Below are 19,614 nucleotides of genomic sequence, written 5' to 3'. Positions count from 1 at the left end.
GATCTTATTTTCTATCTGGCAGAGATTTTTTAAAATAGTAATATCCTGGCTTATGAAGAAACAAGCATTCTCATACACTGCTGGTGAATATGTAAATTGGTACAACTTTCTGTAGGAAAAATTGGCAATATGCATCAAAAGCTTTTGACTCAGCATTTCAGTGTCACAATTTATTCTTGGGAAATAGCTATGTTTGCAGAGATTAATGCACATGGATGTTTCAGATATTGTTTTCAAGAGTACATAATAAAAAATGGAACAAGCTAAGTACCAAACAATAGAAAAGTGGTTAAATGAATTGTGACACATCCCTGTGGCTGCAGCCATAAAAAATCACAGTGCAGAAGCATCTATACTGATGCTGGAAATGAGTACTCTTCTCAGGCCCTATTCCTGTTTTTCGGACTCATTCTCCTAGATAAACCCTCTGTTCAAAAGCCCTTGACTCAGGATCTCCTTCAGGGAGGTCACCCAAGCTGAAACAATTGTGTGTCCTTTCCATTTCAGAATGTTGAGCTCAATCGTTCTCCAAAAATTCTGTTGTCATCTTCCAAAAGTCCCAAGTTAAAGAACTTCCATTAAGTGGTTCTGCATATAAAATCTTGGTATGTGCAAAGTCAAGATGCTGGAGCCCAGTGGTAAAAAACAGGTAAGGAGCCTTATTTCAGGACACTGCCCTTATTTTGGGTAAGAGACTTATTTCTGAGTGAGTATTCATACAGCACTGGGCTGTGTTGTCTTCTTGGCTACAAATTTCCTCCTCATTATTCCACACGACATCTGATACTTTCTTAATTACATAGATATTCAATAACCACTCTGTCTAACTGGGCCCATTATCTAGAGCCAGCAGCTGAAATATCAGGGAAAGCCTTTTAGATCTTGTGTAAGTGGGAAATTGCCTTTCAGGAAAGTAATCTATTGTGGCCTATAAGATGAGGCAGCAGGAACTTGTCAGATTACAGCATCAAATGTCCATCCTCTCATTCACAGAGGAAACACAGAGAAGCCCTGAAGGCATTAGAAGTCTCTCATAATGGATCCACTTTGTGAGCCAAATACAGGGTGTCTGGGGCAGGGTACAGTCTTCCTCCCTTCTCAGGAGACTGCATTTGCTGATCTGATGTTAGCAGAGCACAAGCTTGAGTTTATTTTCACTCTCATGGTGATAGGTTATTCCCTCTCTTGACAGTCACCCTTATTATCAAGAGCACAAATCACATTTGAGAGAGAGAGTAAGGCCTTGAACTCAGAATGATGGCCATGGACTCAACATAAATTCGCTTAATGAGAAGTTTCCTTGAGTGCTGAATCACTCCTTTGTCTGCCCAACTGAACTACTTGGGATGTTCTTCCATTTCTCTCCAACCCTTGGCTGTCCCAACATTGACTGGTAAATTCTCTGGCCCTGGAGGTGCCACCGACTTAACACATACTTCTTTAACCACCACTTACATAGTGAGTCTACATTCCAGGCATTGTTCTAAGCCCTTTTGCAGTTATTAGCTCATATGGCCCTAACAACTCCTCTATAAAGTAAGTACTGTTATTATCTCTATTTTATTAGTCCCACCTACCAGGGATTAGAGGTAGTCCATGATTTTTATTTCTTGTCCAAAGAACATAGCAAACTCCAGTTTTGTCTCCCTGTAGCTAGTCCCTCCATTTTATCCATTCTTCATTCTGCTTCTAGAATGCCGTTTCTGCCCTAAAACAGTGGGCAGACTCCCACTAGCCTACAAGGCAAAGGTGAAGTTGTATCTCCTTAGCCTGGTTTAGAAAACCTTCTTTCTCCCTTCACACCACTTTATGGCCATATGTTTGTCTTTCTACACTGAACAATACAGCATCCCACAGAAAAAGCAAGCCCTTTACCTAATACATGCTTTTGCTTTCTCTCTTAGGATGGATTTCCCAAGAAACAGACTCTGAGAGGAAGATTTTCAGGCAGGAAGTTCATTGGAGAGTTTTGTTGAGGACAACAGTTGTAAGAGAATATATTAGCTACCTATTGTGATGTGAAAAATTACCTCAAAACTCTGCAGCTTGCAGCAATAAGCATTCATTATCTCCACCGTTTCTGGGGGTCAGGAATCCAGGAGCAGCTTAGCTGTCTGGTTCTGGCTCCAGGTTCCTCATGAGGATGCAGTCACACTGTCAGTCAAGGGACAATCCACTCCTGAACTCAGGGCATGGTGTTGGCAGCACTCAGTTCTTCACCACACTGGCCGCTTAACAGTGTTCATGTGACATGGCAGCTGGCTCTCCCCAGAATGAGTGACAAGACAGAGTGAGGGAGGAAGTACACCAAGACCGAAGCCACTAGGAAGTGACATCTTGCAATGCCTGCTGTAATCTATTCACTAAAATGAGTCACTAAGTTCAGCCCACACACAAGAGGAGAGAAATGAAACTGCATCTCTACTGGGAAGGAGCACAAAAGAATGTACGGACAGATCTTAAAGCCACCAGAGATTAAGGGAAGCAGGGATGGGCAGAGGGAGAAGTTAAATACCGATTCAGTCTTCACGGTGCTCGGCTGACCCAAGGGGAGTCCTGGAGCTTGGATGGTGCCTTCAGAAAGGTCCCAAAATGAGGTAAGGGGCCAGCCTTTTAATGCCTGCATCTCCTAGTAATGGAAGTAAATTTTCTAGAGGAAAATATGCAGGATGCAGGTTAGTGCTAAGCAGGTGATATTGTCTCCTTCCTCTATTACCTGTTCTACCTCCCAACCGTGTCCACTCTCTTCCCACCATCAGTTAGCATCAGTGGTGGTCTAGGTGGTTTACCTGGTGGCGTGCCCTAGACTCTCGTCCTTGAAGGGTATGAGTCCTTCTGAGGTCAGTGTCGTACTCAGCCATTCACAGTCACAAATAGGCAGAGTACACCAAGAGACACTCCCTAGGATTGAGGCAGCATAAGGAAGAGACTAGGTCCTGGCACACAGATGGCGTGGTAACCTAGGTCCTGATGGGCTTTACATGTTCAGGCATATTTCCTCCCCTACCTTTTTACCTCCCTTAACAAGCTGACCCAAGTCGCATAGCAGGAAGGGAGCCTCGCCTAATTTAGCTGACCAGGCCTAATTCCTAAGCAAAAAAGGAAGAACCTAACCATTTATATCTTTGAGTAATGCCTTCTAAGGTCACAGAAGCAAGACTCTGGCATTCCTGATAAAAACCTGACCAGATCCAGCTGCCTGAAGGCAAAGTAGACTCCAGCGAAGACCTTTCACTGACTTTTTCCTCATTATAATTTCATTATAATACTAAAATATCTGCCCAGGGTGGGGCTTACCCATCATTTTCTGGTCATGCGATATATGTTAGAGCATGATGTCCCACTACACAAGTGTGGGAAAGACCACCATCTTAACATTCCTTTTCCTGCCTCAACTTCCTTAAAATGATAAGAGCCGAGCCCCTCAATGAGCTGGTACCAGGATCCCTTCCCTATGCACTGTTCCCCTGTGTGCTGGAGGCACAAGCCTATTAAACCTTGCCTAAGACAAATCTCCATTAGGCCTGGTGTTAATTTCTGCTTACACAAGAGCCAAAGAACTCAGGGTCTAGGGTGCAATAACAGGATCACCTGAATTCCAAATATATTTTTCCCATTGTGTCACAGCAGCCCTACCTCCTGTGATAATCAAACCCATTTATTCCTGCCAAGGTGGGGACTCATTTTTTTGCCTGCTGTTTGACACGAGGAGCCAGAAGTGACCATATGACGGCAGCACCTGAAAATTTAATGGTACTCTGACTATCTCCTGGTAGAAGTATTATCACAGAAACTGCAGAAATGAGGGTTGGGACAAAAAACACGAATCTCCCAAATGGATCATCCAGAGTAATGGCAAAGTGGGGCCACTCCTATATCCTCCTCTTATTTTCCAACCCATGTGTTCTGCCCATGAGGAACACAGCACCATCAGATGATTATTGATTGAGGCTATGTACCGCATCTTGGAAGATGATGCCCCATGCTTGGGGGCCATCATTTCTAAGCTCACTCTTCAGCTATATCTTCAGATGCCTGTAGGAGGCTGGTAGCCTCTGGGTGAAGTGATACGTGATAGGACACGTGGATCTCAAGGGCATGGACTCACTACTGCAGCTCTTGGCTGTACAATGGGCACCTTCCAATGAGCTGCCATGTGGGACTCCATGCTGTTGAGTCCATCCTTGGCTACTCTGTTCACATGTTCACCATGCTGACAGTGGAGTGGCCAAAGTCAGAGGCTGGCCGACTTACACTGATTGAGTCATTCTGTTCACTTGGTTGTTTTGTGCCTCTTCCATAGAGAACACTCTCTATCCAAAACAAAAAGTTTCATACTTTGTGCCTACTTTATCTGTCTATTAACATGCATTTACCCGGACCTTCTTGTCCTTGGTCTTCCAATCCTCCTCCTCGCAGATTCCACAGCAAGCAGAAAATCCATTCCCATAGTTGATGAATTATGTGTATCACACAATTGTATGTATGTAACAGAAGATTCATATTATGTTGGGGCACTTCTCTTTCCACAGAAAGTAGACAACAAGGTCACTGCCCAAATTTGTGGCCACTGGGAGGATTTCACTCTCATAGCTGTCATTCAGGGCGACCAGCCCTACCATTTTCCTCCTCTGTCCACTGGTCAGGTCATATGTGAGTCACATGCATATACACCCAGCCATGGGTGTGAGCTGCAGGAGAGGAACTGGTGCAATAGTACTGAACGGCATGAGTCCCTTTCTCATCCAGCTTACTTAAGCTTCTGTCAATGCTTATACCCAATCTTGTTGTGTGGCTTCCATCTTAACGTGGATTGCTGCTGGGCTCACGCAACCAGATAACTTGGTAGATTTGACAGAAATGGACAGAGATGACCTAACGGTTAGGTACTATTCCCTACCAAGCCCAGTAACATGCAAGGAGCCATCTTCCATGTGTATAATTCTCCGCTGAAGATAGCATAGCCTTACCCCAGAACCCTAGGTCTAAAGTGATTCTTCTTATTAGGGCTTACCAAGGTCCAGATAATGTCTTTTGCCCTCATAAGTTCCTCAAATGCCTTAGGGTCTGATGGAGCATGTGGGCTAAGCAGCAGGGTTATTTACACCACAATCTAGATCAATAGTCCTTTCCCACTGGAATGCACTTGAAACTGACAGCATTCCATGTCACCTAGTAAATGGGTCAGAGAAGTATGCAAAGTGTTGGATAACTGCCTCTGGAATCTAAAGAGTCCTACCAGGAATGAAACTTCCTTCCTAGTAGTCAAAGGTGGGAGGCACAATACTTGAAGTGAAATATCTAGCATACCCCACACCACTGGACCTCCCCCAAAATTTTACTTATGTAGGAATCTTTGTAGAGTTTACTCCCATTCTCTGGAACATATGTCTCTTACCAAGACCTCTAGTGCACCTGTTAATTCTTGTTAATTTAGCCCAACCAGCATGACATCATCAATATGGTGGACCAGTAGCTGAAGGATCTCAAGATGACTAATAATTTGACCACCTTCTCTGAAGCTCTGCTACCTTCTTAATTACATCGTAGGCCTGGTTCTTATATTTTTGTCATCTTCCAGCTGCAGGATATGAGAGTTACTTTACACAATGATAAGGAGGTCCTCTGATTTTCATATTTTGCCTTAAATTGATGATTAATCATTCTTGACCTTTCACTGAATTTCTCCTATGCATCATTTGTACTTAGCAAGTGGCATTCAATTCCATAGTTATAATTACTACTTCCTCTGTGCTTTTCAGATGCCTGACATCTTGCACCTACTTGAGTATTTTGTTCAAGAATCACATTCCAGGTCACTAATAATAAAATGTTGACAATTGTACCACTGCAGCATGTCGTGCTGGGGACTTTCAGTGCTCTGCCCATCTCCAGCAATAGAGTCCTCATTGCCAAGCAGGGAGTGGATGACTCGCCCCACTAATAAATGGACTAATCAATGAATTGTACTCATAAAATATGGTGGGGTGAAATAAATAATGAAAGATAAAATAATATAAATAGCCAGATGGGGCCAATAGATGATTTATTTTATTTGTCTTTATAATTTTGAAGTAAATTCAGACTTACAGCACAGTTGCAAAAATAATACAAATGTTTACATCTTATATAACCACAGTATAATAATCAAAACCATAAAATTAACACCGAAAGAGTATTGTTAACTAATCCAAGTCTTATTCAGATTTCTCTATTTTTCCCACTGATGTCTTTTTTCTGTTTCAGGATCCAACCCAAGAGCTCACATTGCATTCAGTCATCATGTCACATTGGTCTACTTTACTATGGAATAGTCCCTCAGTCTTTCCTGACCTTGACGTTTAGAAAAGCTATTCTGTACATCAGGGCCATCCTGTAGAACTTTCTGCAATGACAGAAATGCTGTGTATCTGTGCTGACCAATATGACAGCCATTCATCACATGGAAGTGCATTTGAAATGTGGCTAGTGGGGCTTAGGAATTTAATTTAATTAATTAATTAGTTAATTAATTTATTTATTTATTCATAGAGATTGAGTCTCGGTATGTTGCCCAGGCTGGACTTGAACTCCTGGGCTCCAGCAATCCTCCTGCCTCCGCCTCCTGAGTTGCTGGGATTAGAGGTGTGGACCACTATACCCAGTTTAAATTTTATTTAATTTTTTTTATTATAAATTGACAATCTTGACAATTTATAATTTTATAAATTTATGGAATGCAAAGTAAAGTAATGATTTATAAATACAATGTAGAATAATTAAGTCAAGCTAATTAATACACCCATCATCTCAAATACTGAACACTTTTCACAGTGAAAACATTTAAAATTTATTAGCAATTTTGAAATGCGCAATACTCCATTATTAACTATATTTACTATGTTGTGCAATAGAACTACAAAAAAATTCTTCCTGTCTACCTGAAATTTTTTTACCCTTGGAACTGAATTTTAAATTTTATTTAATTTTAATTAAAATAGCTACATGCAGCTAGTAGCTATGGTATTGGACAAGACAGCTGTCAAATATCTCTCATTTGGGTTTTGTTTAATGTTTCTTAATGATTAGTTAAAGAGTATACGCTTTTAATAAGAATTCTACAGGCAAAATGTTGTATATTTCTTTGTCCAAATTTTTAAAGGCTGTTGACAAGTGACCATCTAGCCCAGTAAGTCGATTGTTTTAATGCCCTTCGAGGTCCAGCAAAGACAAGGATGACAACCATATTTGCAAGCCAGTCCCCACACTACCAATGTTCTTTCTACAAGAAGTAGGTAGGAAGTCACTGGAGTCGAGGTGGGTAGCAGGTAGGATTAATTCTTGAATTCAAAGTTCACTCCCTCTTGCCCCTCTGCCATATTAGAATACAGACATAAAAGGGGAGAGATTTTGTGACTTCTCCCCACTGCAGTCTAGCGCTTAGAACAAGGCCTGACATTCAGTATGCCCTCAACAAACATGTGCTAATCTCTGAGTAACTTCACTCACTCCTAGCATTACACATTCCTGCTGCTATTCATCCAGTTTATGCTATTCTGCCTTTCTGGAATATTCCTTCTTAGCCACTAAGATGCAGCTAACAGCTAAATCAATCTCTCACACACACACGCACACTCACTCTCTCTCTCTCCCCTTTCCCATTTTTCTAGTACTTCTAGTCATTCTAAGTACTTTCTTCTTTCTTTTGCTAGCCAGTATTTACTTCCATCCCGCTATGACAAGCAAATCCTACATGAGATCACTCTCCAGTGTTTTCTCATAGGATCCTTTATTCTTACCTTGATTTCTCTCAACATCAGACACCAACACGGGACTGGTTACAGAAAATCTATGTGAGGTGGGGATAACTTCAGAAGCACAAGTGAGGGCAAGGGGGAGAGTGAAACAGGAGAGGAAAGCCAAGAAAGAGTGTGTTAGTAAATGGGTTACTTTGTGAGAAACTGAGGCTTCACACTGCTGGGGACTTTCTGAGATACTGTGTGGAACCAACTGGATGGAGGATAGGGAGGCTGGAGTGTTATCCATCAACTTCTGTACCCTGTTGTCTGAAAGTTGCCCCTGAAGGCATTCACCCTCTCACTTTTCAGGAATCCCCTGTACAATGAGGATGAAGAAAACCCTCAAGCAGGAGAAAAAGAAAAGAAGACAATCAAAGAGAGAAGTTCTCAGCTTGATGGGAGATATGGGCTGCAGCTGCAGTTAACTCAGTGGATGTAGAAGATATGGAGTGGGGAACAACAGTGTTTGCTGCTCTGGTCCTTCAAGTTTTTATTGAGTGTTTTGAAGTAGGGATTGTATAATGGGTGCCCATCTGTCTCCACAGTGCCCAGCAGAGTTCTAGGAGGTAGAGACGTCTGTTGTGTTTGCTTTTTCTTCACCTTTTGGTGGTTCTTCACTAATCTATGCATGAATTCAATTTGAAACCTATATCCCATTTTCCTTCTGGGAAGTCATTTTCTCTCCCCCTCTTAGCTCATGAATTCCCAGTGAAATTGAATCCACTGTGAATTCCGTGGAATTGCCTCCAGAGGTGGGCAGGGAAATCAGGTCCAGTCAGTTAGAGTATTTTATTCTCTGACTACAGTAATCAGTTCAGAAAGAGTAAGTGACAAAATCATAGCTAATGAAATGCAGGGAGACTTTATGAAGATTGCTGGAAAATTGTCTTCATTTTTCTCCTAGCATTAAACCTGGAAGTTATCTTGAAACACTATATTTGATAGTTGCCCATCAACAAAGCCAGCACTTAGCAAATTGACATAAGAAAAAATAGACAACTAAGTGAAGAGCATTACTTTACTTGGATCAAATGAGTCCTCTGGAACCACACATTCCTATTTGGTATTAGCATATTTGACAGGTTTTGTTGTCACATGCAGTAAAAAAGTTGTGATATATATATGCTATTTTCTCTAGAAAGGACACTGGCTTCACAGAACAGGCACTAACTCAATTCAACTTGAGTTTTATTAAGTAGAAGAAAAGGAAATCTCATGAACTCCTAGGGACAAGGAATAAAGTTTGAAGAGACAGCATGGGTAAGACTCTGGAAAGTGACTCAGGAAACTGTGTAGTTTTACATGCTTCATGCTTCTCTAGTGGATGGTCATTGAAATAATTACTAAAGGATAAACTCCAGGAAAAAGAGAAGTGGATCAGAAGAAAGAAATGAAATGCAAGAATAAATAGGGAGAAAAAAAGTTGCTGAACATGAAGATAAATCTAAGAAAGTGTTACAGAACATGAGGGGATATCTGTGAAAGCATTAGTTTATAAAATGAGAACAACAATGGCTAAATTTGAGGGTTAAAAGAGGTTGGAACTAAATTACAAAGCACAACATCATTATGTCATGAGGGTGGGATCACAAGGAAGCCTTTGCAAGTACTCGCTTGTTCAGGAGAGGGAAGGAGATATAGATCACTTAGGCATAAGTCTATTTTTTGGTTAAGAGTCATCACTAAAATATTAGAAACAAAATACATCAGTATTGTTTATAGTTGTAAAACATTGGAAACAACTTAATGTCCATCTACAAGGGAAAAAATACAAATAATTCCGTGTACATTTAAACAAGGCAATATTATAGCAGTTAGTAAAGAATATGAATGAAAAACTCTCCAGAGAAATTGATAGCATAAATAAAAAACAATCACGACCTCTGGAAATGAAAGACACACTTAGAGAAATATGAAATATACTGGAAAGTCTCAATAATAGAATTGAATAAGTAGAAGAAAGAGCTTCAGAGCTTGAAGACAAGGCTTTTGAATTAACCCAATCTGACAAAGACAAAGAAAAAAGAATCAAAGAAAATGAAGCCTCCAACAAGTTTGGGATTATGTTAAATACCAAACCTAAGAATAATTAGTGTTCCCTAGGAGGAAGAGAAATCTAAAAGTTTGGAAAACTTATTGGAGGGAATAAATGAAGAAAACTTCTCTGGCCTTGATAGAGATCTAGACATCCAAATAAAAGAAGCTCAAAGAACACCTGGGAAATTTATCACAAAAAGATCATCACACAGCCACATAGTCATTAGGTTATCTAAAGTCAAGACAAAGGAAAGAATCTTAAAATCTGTGAGGCAAAAGCATCAGGTAACCTATAAAGAAAAATCTATCAGATTAACAGCAGTTTTCTCAGCAGAAACCTGCAAGCTACAAGGGATGGGGGTCCTATCTTTGGCCTCCTTAAACAAAACAATTAGCTAAAAATTTTGTATCCAGTGAAACTGAGCTTCATAAATGAAGGAAAGATACAGTCTTTTTCAGACAAACAAATGCTGAGAGAATTCATCACTACCAAGCCAGCACTACAAGAACTGCTAAAAGGAATTCTAAATCTTGAAACAAAACATTGAAATACACCAAAATAGAATCTCCTTAAAGCATGAATCTCACAGGGCCTGTAATAAAATAACATAATGAAAAAACAAAACAAAACCAAACAAGGTATTCAGGCAACAAATAGCATAATGGGTAGAATAGTACCACATATCTCAATACGAATGTTGAATGTAAATGGCCTAAATGCTCCCTCCAGTTAAAAGATACAGAATAGCAGAATGGATGAGAATTCACCAACCAAGTTCCTGCTGTCTTCAGGAGACTCGCCTAACACATGACAACTCACATAAACTTAAGGTAAAGGAGTGGAAAAAGACAGTCCATGCAAATGGACACCAAAAGCAAGTAGGAATAGCTATTTCTTATTTCAGACAAAACAATATTTAAAGCAACAGCAGTTAAAAGAGACAAGGGGGGACATTATATAATGATAAACAGACTAATCCAACAGGAAAATATCACAATTCTAAATATATATGCACCTAACACTGGAGCTCCCAAATTTATAAAACAAGTACTGCTAGACCTAAAAAAATGAGACAGATGACAACACAATAATAGTGGGGGACGTTAATACTCCACTGACAGTGCTAGACAGGTCATCCAGACAGAAAGTCAACAAAGAAACAATGGACTTAAACTATACCTTACAACAAATGGGCATAACAGATATTTACAGAACATTCTACCCAACCACTGAAGAATATACATTCTATTCATCAGCACATGGAACATTCTCCAAGATAGACCATATGATAGGCCACAAAACAAGTCTCAGTAAATTTTTTAAAATCTAAATTATATCAAATTACTCTCTCAGACCACAGTGGAATATAATTGGAAATCAACTACAAAAGGAGCCCTCAAAACAGTGCAAATACATGGAAATTAAATAATCTGCTCCTAAATGATTGTTGGGTCAACAATGAAATCAAGATGGAAGTTTAAAAATTCTTTGAACTGAACTATAATAGTGACACAATCTATCAAAACCTCTGGCATACAGCAAAAGTGGTGCGAAGAGAAAAGCTCATAGTGTGAAATGCCTACATCAAAAAGTCTGGAAGAGCACAAATAGACGATCTAAGGTCACACCTCAAAAAACTAAAGGAACAAGAACAAGCCAAACCCAAACCCAGCAGAAGAAAAAACAAAAACAAAAACAAACAAAGATCAGGGCAGACTCTTTCCCATCTTGCAAGATGGCGGGTGAAAAAGTTGAGAAGCCAGATACTAAAGAGAAGAAACCCGAAGCCAAGAAGGTTGATGGTGGTGGCAAGGTGAAAAAGGGTAACCTCAAAGCTAAAAAGCCCAAGAAGGGGAAGCCCCATTGCAGCCACAACCCTGTCCTTGTCAGAGGAATTGGCAGGTATTGCTGATCTGCCATGTATTCCAGAAAGGCCATGTACAAGAGGAAGTACTCAGCCGCTAAATCCAAGGTTGAAAAGAAAAAGAAGGAGAAGATTCTTGCAACTGTTACAAAACCAGTTGGTGGTGACAAGAACGGCGGTACCCGGGTGGTTAAACTTCGCAAAATGCCTACATATTTTCCTACTGAAGATGTGCCTCGAAAGCTGTTGAGCCATGGCAAAAAACCCTTCAGTCAGCACGTGAGAAAACTGCGAGCCAGCATTACCCCCGGGACCATTCTGATCATCCTCACTGGACGCCACAGGGGCAAGAGGGTGGTTTTCCTGAAGCAGCTGGCTAGTGGCTTATTACTTGTGACTGGACCTCTGGTCCTCAATCGAGTTCCTCTACGAAGAACACACCAGAAATTTGTCATTGCCACCTCAGCCAAAATCGATATCAGCAATGTAAAAATCCCAAAACATCTTATTGATGCTTACTTCAAGAAGAAGCAGCTGCGGAAGCCCAGACACCAGGAAGGTGAGATCTTCGACACAGAAAAAGAGAAATATGAGATTACGGAGCAGCGCAAGATTGATCAGAAAGCTGTGGACTCACAAATTTTACCAAAAATCAAAGCTATTCCTCAGCTCCAGGGCTACCTGCAATCTGTGTTTGCTCTGACGAATGGAATTTATCCTCACAAATTGGTGTTCTAAATGTCTTAAGAACCTAATTAAATAGCTGACTACAAAAAAAAAAAAAAAAAGATCAGGGCAGAACTAAATGAAATTGAAACAAAAAAATGCAAAAGATAAATGAAACAAAAAGCAGGTCCTTTGAAAAGATAAATAAAATTGATAGACCATTAGCAAGAGTAATCAAGAAGAAAGAAGACTCAAGTAAGCTCGATTAGAAACAAAATGGGAGATATTACAACCAATATTGCAGAAATGCAAAAGAATATTCAAAGCTATTATGAACACCTTTACATGCACAAACTAGAAAACCTAAAGGAGATGGATAAGTTACTGGAAATATACAGCCCTCCTAGATTAAACCAAGAGGATACAGAAACTCTAAACCGACCAATAACAAGCAGTGAGATTGAAATGGTAATTTAAAAATTGCTAAAAAAAAAAAGTCCAGGACCTCATAGCTGAATTCTACCAGACATTCAAAGAAGAATTGGTACCAATCCTATTGAAACTATTCCAAAAGAGAAAAAAGAATCCTCCTTAAACCATTCTATGAAACCAGTATCATTCTAATACCAAACCAGGAAAGGATAAAATAAAAAAAGGAAACTACAGACCAATATCCCTTATAAGCATAGACACAAAAATCCTCAACAAAATACTAGCTAACCAAATCCAACAGCATATCAAAAAAAAATCCACTATAATCTAGTCTGTTTTATACCAGGGATGCAGAGATGATCTAACATACACAAGTCAATAAATGTAATACACCACATAAACAGAATTAAAAACAAAAGTTACATTATTATCTCAAGAGATGCAGAAAAAGCATTTGACAAAATCTAGCATCCCTTTATGATAAAAACCCTCAGCAAAATTAGCATAGAATGGACATACCTTAAGGTAACAAAAGCCATCTATGACAAACCCATGGCCAACTTTATACTGAATGGGGAAATGTTGAAAGCATCCCCCCTGAGAAGTGGAAGGAGACAAGGATGCCCACTTTCACCACTTCTATTCAACACAGTACTGGAAGTCCTAGCCAGAGCAATCAGACAAGAGAAAGAAATAAAGGATATCCAGATTGGTAAAGAGGAAGTCAAACTGTTACTGTTCACCCATGATATGATCATATACCTAGAAAACTCTAAAAACTCACCCAAAATGTTCCTAGATGTGATAAATGAATTTGATAAAGTTTCAGGATATAAAATCAATGTACACAAATTAGTAGCACTTTTATACACCAACAACCACCAAGCTGAGAATCAAATCAAGAACTCAACTCTTTTGACAATAGCTGCAAACAAATAAAATACTTAGGAATATACCTAATCAAGAAAGTGAAAGAAAGAAAACTACAAAACACTGCTGAAAGAAATCATAGATGACACAAGCAAATGGAAACACATCTTATACCCACAGATGGGTAGAATCAACATTGTCTAAATGACCATACTGACATATTGCCAAAAGCAATCTATAAATTCAATGCAATTTCCATCAAAATACTGTCATCATTCTTCACAGAACTAGAAAAACACCCTAAAATATATACAGAATCAAAGAGGAGCCCACATACCCAAAGCAAGACTAAGAAAAAGATACCTGACTTCAAACTACAGTATAAGGCTAAAGTCACCAAAACAGCATGGTACTGGCATAAAAATAGGCACATAGACCAAGGGAACTGAATAGAGAACCCAGAAGTAAACCCAAATACTTACAGCCAACCGATCTTCAACAAAGCAAGCAAAAACAGAGAGTGGGGAAAGGGCACCCTATTCAACAAATGATGCTAAGATAATTGGCAAGCTATATGTAGAAGAATGAAACTGGATCCTCCACTCCCACCATACACAAAAATCAACTAAAGATGGATTGAAGACTTAATCCTAAGACCTGAAACCATAACAATTCTAGAAGATAACATTGGAAAAACCCTTCTAGACATTGGCTTGGGCAAAGACTTCATGACCAAGAACCCAAAAGCAAATGCAACAAAAACAAAGCTAAATAGATGGGACTTAATTAAACTACTAGTTCCTGGTCAGTAAAATAAATAAACAGCAGAGTAAATAGACAACCCACAGAGTGGTAAAAAGTCCTCACAAACTATGCATCCAACAATGGACTAATATCCAAAATCTACAAGGAACTCAAACAAATCAGCAAGAAAAAAAACAAATAATCCCATCAAAAAGTGGGCTAAGGACATGAATAGACAATTTTCAAAAGAAGATACGCAAATAACCAACAAACATATGAAAAAATGCTTAACTCAGTAATTGTCAAGGAAATGCAAATCAAAACCACAATGCAATACCACCTTACTCCTACAAGAATGGCCATAATTTAAAAATAATAGATGTTGGTGTATATGTGGCAAAAAGGGAACACTTCCACACTGCTGATGGGAATGTAAACTAGTACAACCACTATAGAAAACAGTATGGAGATTCTTTAAAGAACAAAAGTAGATCTACTATTTGATCCAGCAATCCCACTACTGGGTATCTATCCAGAGGAAAATAAGTCATTATATGAAAAAGACACTTGCACACACATGTTTATAGCAACACAATTCACAATTGACAAATATGGACCCAGCCCAAAATGTGGTGTATATATATATATGTGTGTGTGTGTGTGTGTGTGTGTGTGTATATACACACACACATATACCATGGAATACTACTTAGCCATAAAAGGGAATAAAATAATGGCATTCGCAGCAACCTGGATGGAGTTGGAGATCATTATTCTAAGTGAAGTAACTCAGAAATGGAAAACCCAACATCATATGTTCTCACTTACAAGTGAGAGCAAAGCTATAAGGATGCAAAGGGATAAGAATAATACAATGGACTCTGGGGACTCGGGGGAAGGATGGCAGGGGGGTAAAGGATAAAAGACTACACATTGGGTACAATGTACACTGCTCAGGTGATGTATGCACCAAAATCTCAAAAATCACCACTAAAGAACTTTTCCGGGTAACCAAAAAACACCTGTTCCCCAAAAACCTATTGAAATAAATAAATAAATAAATAAAGTTGAGCATTATTTTAAAAAAAGAAAAAATCTAGTACTAAGGAAATAAGAATGAAGGAATTGAATTAATAAAATTAAAATAAACAAATTAATTCAAAAATATAACACATAAATAAGTAAATTTTAAAAGCAAATTTTATTTTGGAGGAGAACATAATAAAATAGATAAACTATTAGCTAACCCTATCCAGAATGAAAATGAGAACGTACAAATATTCAAAATAACAAGAGTAGGTAAATAATACAAATTAAAGGAAATATAAAGAATCATAAGTGATTACTTTGTTCAGTCCCAAAACGTATATGAAACTGATGCATCTCTAAAAAATATGAGTTGTCAAAAGTGACCCTAGAAGAGTAAAAAATGCAACCAGACTAAGCACTATAGAAACAATTGAGAAAAACGTCAAAGAATTATGTTCCCCCCAAAAAGTTCAAGGCTCTGGTCTATTCACAGAAGAATTCTACCAAACCATTCAAGAGTAGATAGCTCAACATGGATGTAAACTATTTCAAGTCACTGAAAAAGCAGAGAACATTCTAAATTCTTACAAGGAACAGTGCCAAAACCCAATGCATAAATCCTAATATAATATTACCAAATTGAAACTGGCAGGACATTTAAATAGCAACACCACAAGGATAAGTAGTGTTTACTCTAGGAATTCAAGGTTGTTTCAATATTAGGAGATTTATCATTACGTTCCAACATATTAATAGAAATGACTAGAAAATATGACTGTCTCTGACAGTGAAAAGCATTTAATAAAGTTCAATATTTATTCTTATTAACAAGCAAACAGCCTCCTAATTAAATAAGATTAGAAGACTACCTTCTTAATATGATTATCTATCTCATACAAACATAGAAACCTCCTGATTGATGGGAAAGTAAGAAATGTGTGACAAGGCAAGGATGTCCACAACCACTGCTGTTATTTAACCCTGTTTTGGGGGGCCTAGCTATTGCATTTAGGCAAGAGGAAGAAATAAATATTTTTAAATTGGAGAGAAGGTGGTGAAATTATTATGGATTGTATATGATATGATCTGTATACTTGGAAAACCCAAGAGAATAAACTGGAAAACTATTAGAACCAGAATTAAGAAACTGCCTGGGGACAAAATATGCAAAAATGCTCTACTCCTACATAAATAACACCAAAACAGAAGTTATGAGGAAGAAATGATCCCAGTTAAAGCAGTAATATATGTTGAGTATAGAAGAAATAGTGGATAGAAATAAACAACAAACGTACAACATGTATATGAAGAGAATATTAAAATGTTACTTAAGAATATGAAAAAAATGCATACCTTCTTTTGAGGTAGAAAGGATAAGTAACATTTTTTAATTCATTGAAATAGGAATACTAATACTAAGGAAATATGAAGGAATTGAATGAATAAAGTTAAAATAAATTAATTCAAAAATATAAGAAATAAATTTTCAAAGCAAATTTTATATATAATAGAATTTCTTTAACAGAATGATTCTTAATTATTTAAAACTTATTCTAAATTTTATGAAAAAATAAACAAACAAAAATAACTAGCATATGAACGAAGAACTGTTTAAACCAGGTATTACAAGATATTTTGTAGGTATAATAAAAGCCCTCAAATACAGAAACCCAGTGAAACAGAAAAAAAGAGTTACAAAGTAAACCCAAATTTTACTGGCAGCTGGTATATGACAAAGACAATTCTGCATATCAGCGGGGGAGATGAATTATCCATTGAGTGATGCAGAAACAACTAAGTGGCTTCTGGAGAAAGATATATATCTGCGTCTCTGCCTGTGCTAAATAAATTTTGGAACAATAAAAAATATAAATGTAGAAACAAAGCCCCAAAAGCACTAAACTGAAACATGATTTTTCATAATCTTGAAATGAAGGAAGTCTTTTTAAGCACAAAGACATAAAGAAAAGAAGGAATGGAGAGAGGAAGAGAGTGTTAGGGTAAGAAGGGAAGGATAGAGGCAGGAAAAAGAGAGAAGGAAGATAAAAGATTACAAAACAATCATAATTTCAGCAACACAAAAATATTCTTTAAGAAGTCCCAATGAGGCTGGGTTGAGTGGTCATGCCTGTAATCCCAGCACTTAGGGAGTCCAAGGGAGATGGATTGCTTGAGTCCTGGAGTCTGAAACAAGCTTGGGCAACGTGGCAAAACCCCATCTCTACAAAAAACAAAACAAAAACAAAAATTAGCCAGTCATGGTGGTGTGCATCTGTAGTCCCAGCTACTTAGGAGGTCGAGGTAGTAGGATCACTTGAGCCCAGGAGTTGAGGCTGCTGTGAGCCAAGATGGTGCCATCACACTCCAGCCTGGGTAACAGAGTGAGACCCTATTTCAAAAAAGAAAAAAAAAAGAGAAAAAAAAAGTCAAAATGCAAATTATCATCTATGAATAAAATGGCAGCACATATTACAGATAGAACTCATTTTCTTGATTACTACATATCAAGTTGATAAAGGAGTAATAACATATAAAAATGGAGAAAGAATGTGAGCAAAAAGGGTAGGAAATCTTAAGCATATGAATAATGTTTAATCTCATTCTCAATAACAAAAAAAATTAACCTACAATGAAATTCATTTTTTTTCATTTATCAGATTGGTAAAGTCAGTAAGTTTGATAACAAGTTTGCGGGAGGTACGTAGAAACAGGTCTGCTAATGGGCATGCAAAGGAGTACAGTACCTAGTGAGGGTGTGTCAGCTCTGTCTATTAAAACCAAAAAGGTACATGCCATTGACTCAGAAATAAATGCTAAAATGCATCTTTAAATATTTTATAGATATGCAAAATGACATGTGTGCAAGGCTATGAATTGCGGCATTACTTGTAATTGTAAAACAACATAAATGTTTATCAGCAAAGATAGATCCAATAAATGAGAATTTATCTGCATGATAAAAGATTGCACCAGCACTGCAAAGATAAACCAGGTCTGCATATAAAGATGTAATAGGCTCTCCAACTCTTCTTGTTAATTGACAAGAAGCAAGATGCATGATGGTGTGTGCCATCTGGGTAAAATATGTACTCTATGCATATGTGTGTATATTTAAAATTTAGCTGAAAGACTATATAAGAATTCACTAATAGTGGTATCTCGGGGGAAAGAAACTAGATTGATAGAAGACAGGGTGGAAAATAGTTTTCCCATTCCCTGTGTAGTATCTTTCACTTTTTGTGCTTGTTCCATGCACATATGTTACCTACTAAGAACATTTTTTAATTAAAAAAAATCAACAGAAAAGCAAATTAAATTCAAACTGTTTGACTATGTGCTTTTCTTCTAGGTAAGAATGTGGCTGATGGTGTCAAGTAGAAGGTGGAGGGTGAGAATATGTTAATACTGCTGTTCTCCTCCAGGCTAGACAAATGTTTTAAAAAGACAACACATTTCAAGCTGAGAAGACCCTTTTGTTTACTTGCTTCTGAATTGAAAATGATGCCTTCAATTATCACTCTAACTGTAAACACCATCAGCTGCTCTAAAAATATTTTCTGAGTAAATGCCACTTGTACCTTCTGGCATTTACTCAAAGCATTTTTTAAAGCAGCTGGGAATCTTGTTAGCAAAGCTCTGGATTAGGAAGTGATAGAATAAAACAGCAAAATAAGTAGAGGTGCAAATTCTGGAAATAGCACAAAGGAGAGAAATCAGCTAACAAAAAAAGGCAGTAATAAATTATTCTCCTATAACCAAAAAATTCTTATTGAGCATCAAACATGGGCAAGACGGTTACCACATTTCAGCAGGTTCATGAGTATTCTTGCCTTCAAGGAAAATGGGGGGTAAAATAAGAACAGAAGTAACTAGAATATTAGATAGAGCAAGAGAAAATTACATCACAATTCTAAATATTACCAAAAAAAACCTTTTGAAGGGAAAGGAAAAATAGATGAGACAAATGGTAGCCCTGAAGTCATACCAATCAAATTAAACATTATGCTGTGACAATTTTGTGCACCAGGAAAGTGATGATGCTGTTTTAAAAAAAAAAAATGGGAAGTCAGGCCAGGCGCGGTGGCTCATGCCTGTAATCCCAGCACTTTGGGAGGCCAAGGCAGGTGGATCACCTGAGGTCAGGAGCTCGAGACCAGCCTGACCAACATGATGAAGCCCTGCCTTTACTAAAA

At 38.1% G+C, this 19,614-nt stretch overlaps 1 pseudogene; it reads left to right on the top strand.

Annotated features, from left to right (window-relative positions):
• Positions 1-11,536: 11,536 nt before the first annotated feature.
• On the top strand, positions 11,537-12,452 carry LOC458431 (large ribosomal subunit protein eL6-like; annotated as a pseudogene).
• The last annotated feature ends 7,162 nt before the right edge of the window (positions 12,453-19,614 follow it).

Source organism: Pan troglodytes, chromosome 21, assembly GCF_028858775.2.
Source record: "Pan troglodytes isolate AG18354 chromosome 21, NHGRI_mPanTro3-v2.0_pri, whole genome shotgun sequence".
Classification (NCBI taxonomy): Eukaryota; Metazoa; Chordata; class Mammalia; order Primates; family Hominidae; genus Pan; species Pan troglodytes.
This window is presented reverse-complemented; position numbering and strand designations above follow the sequence as displayed.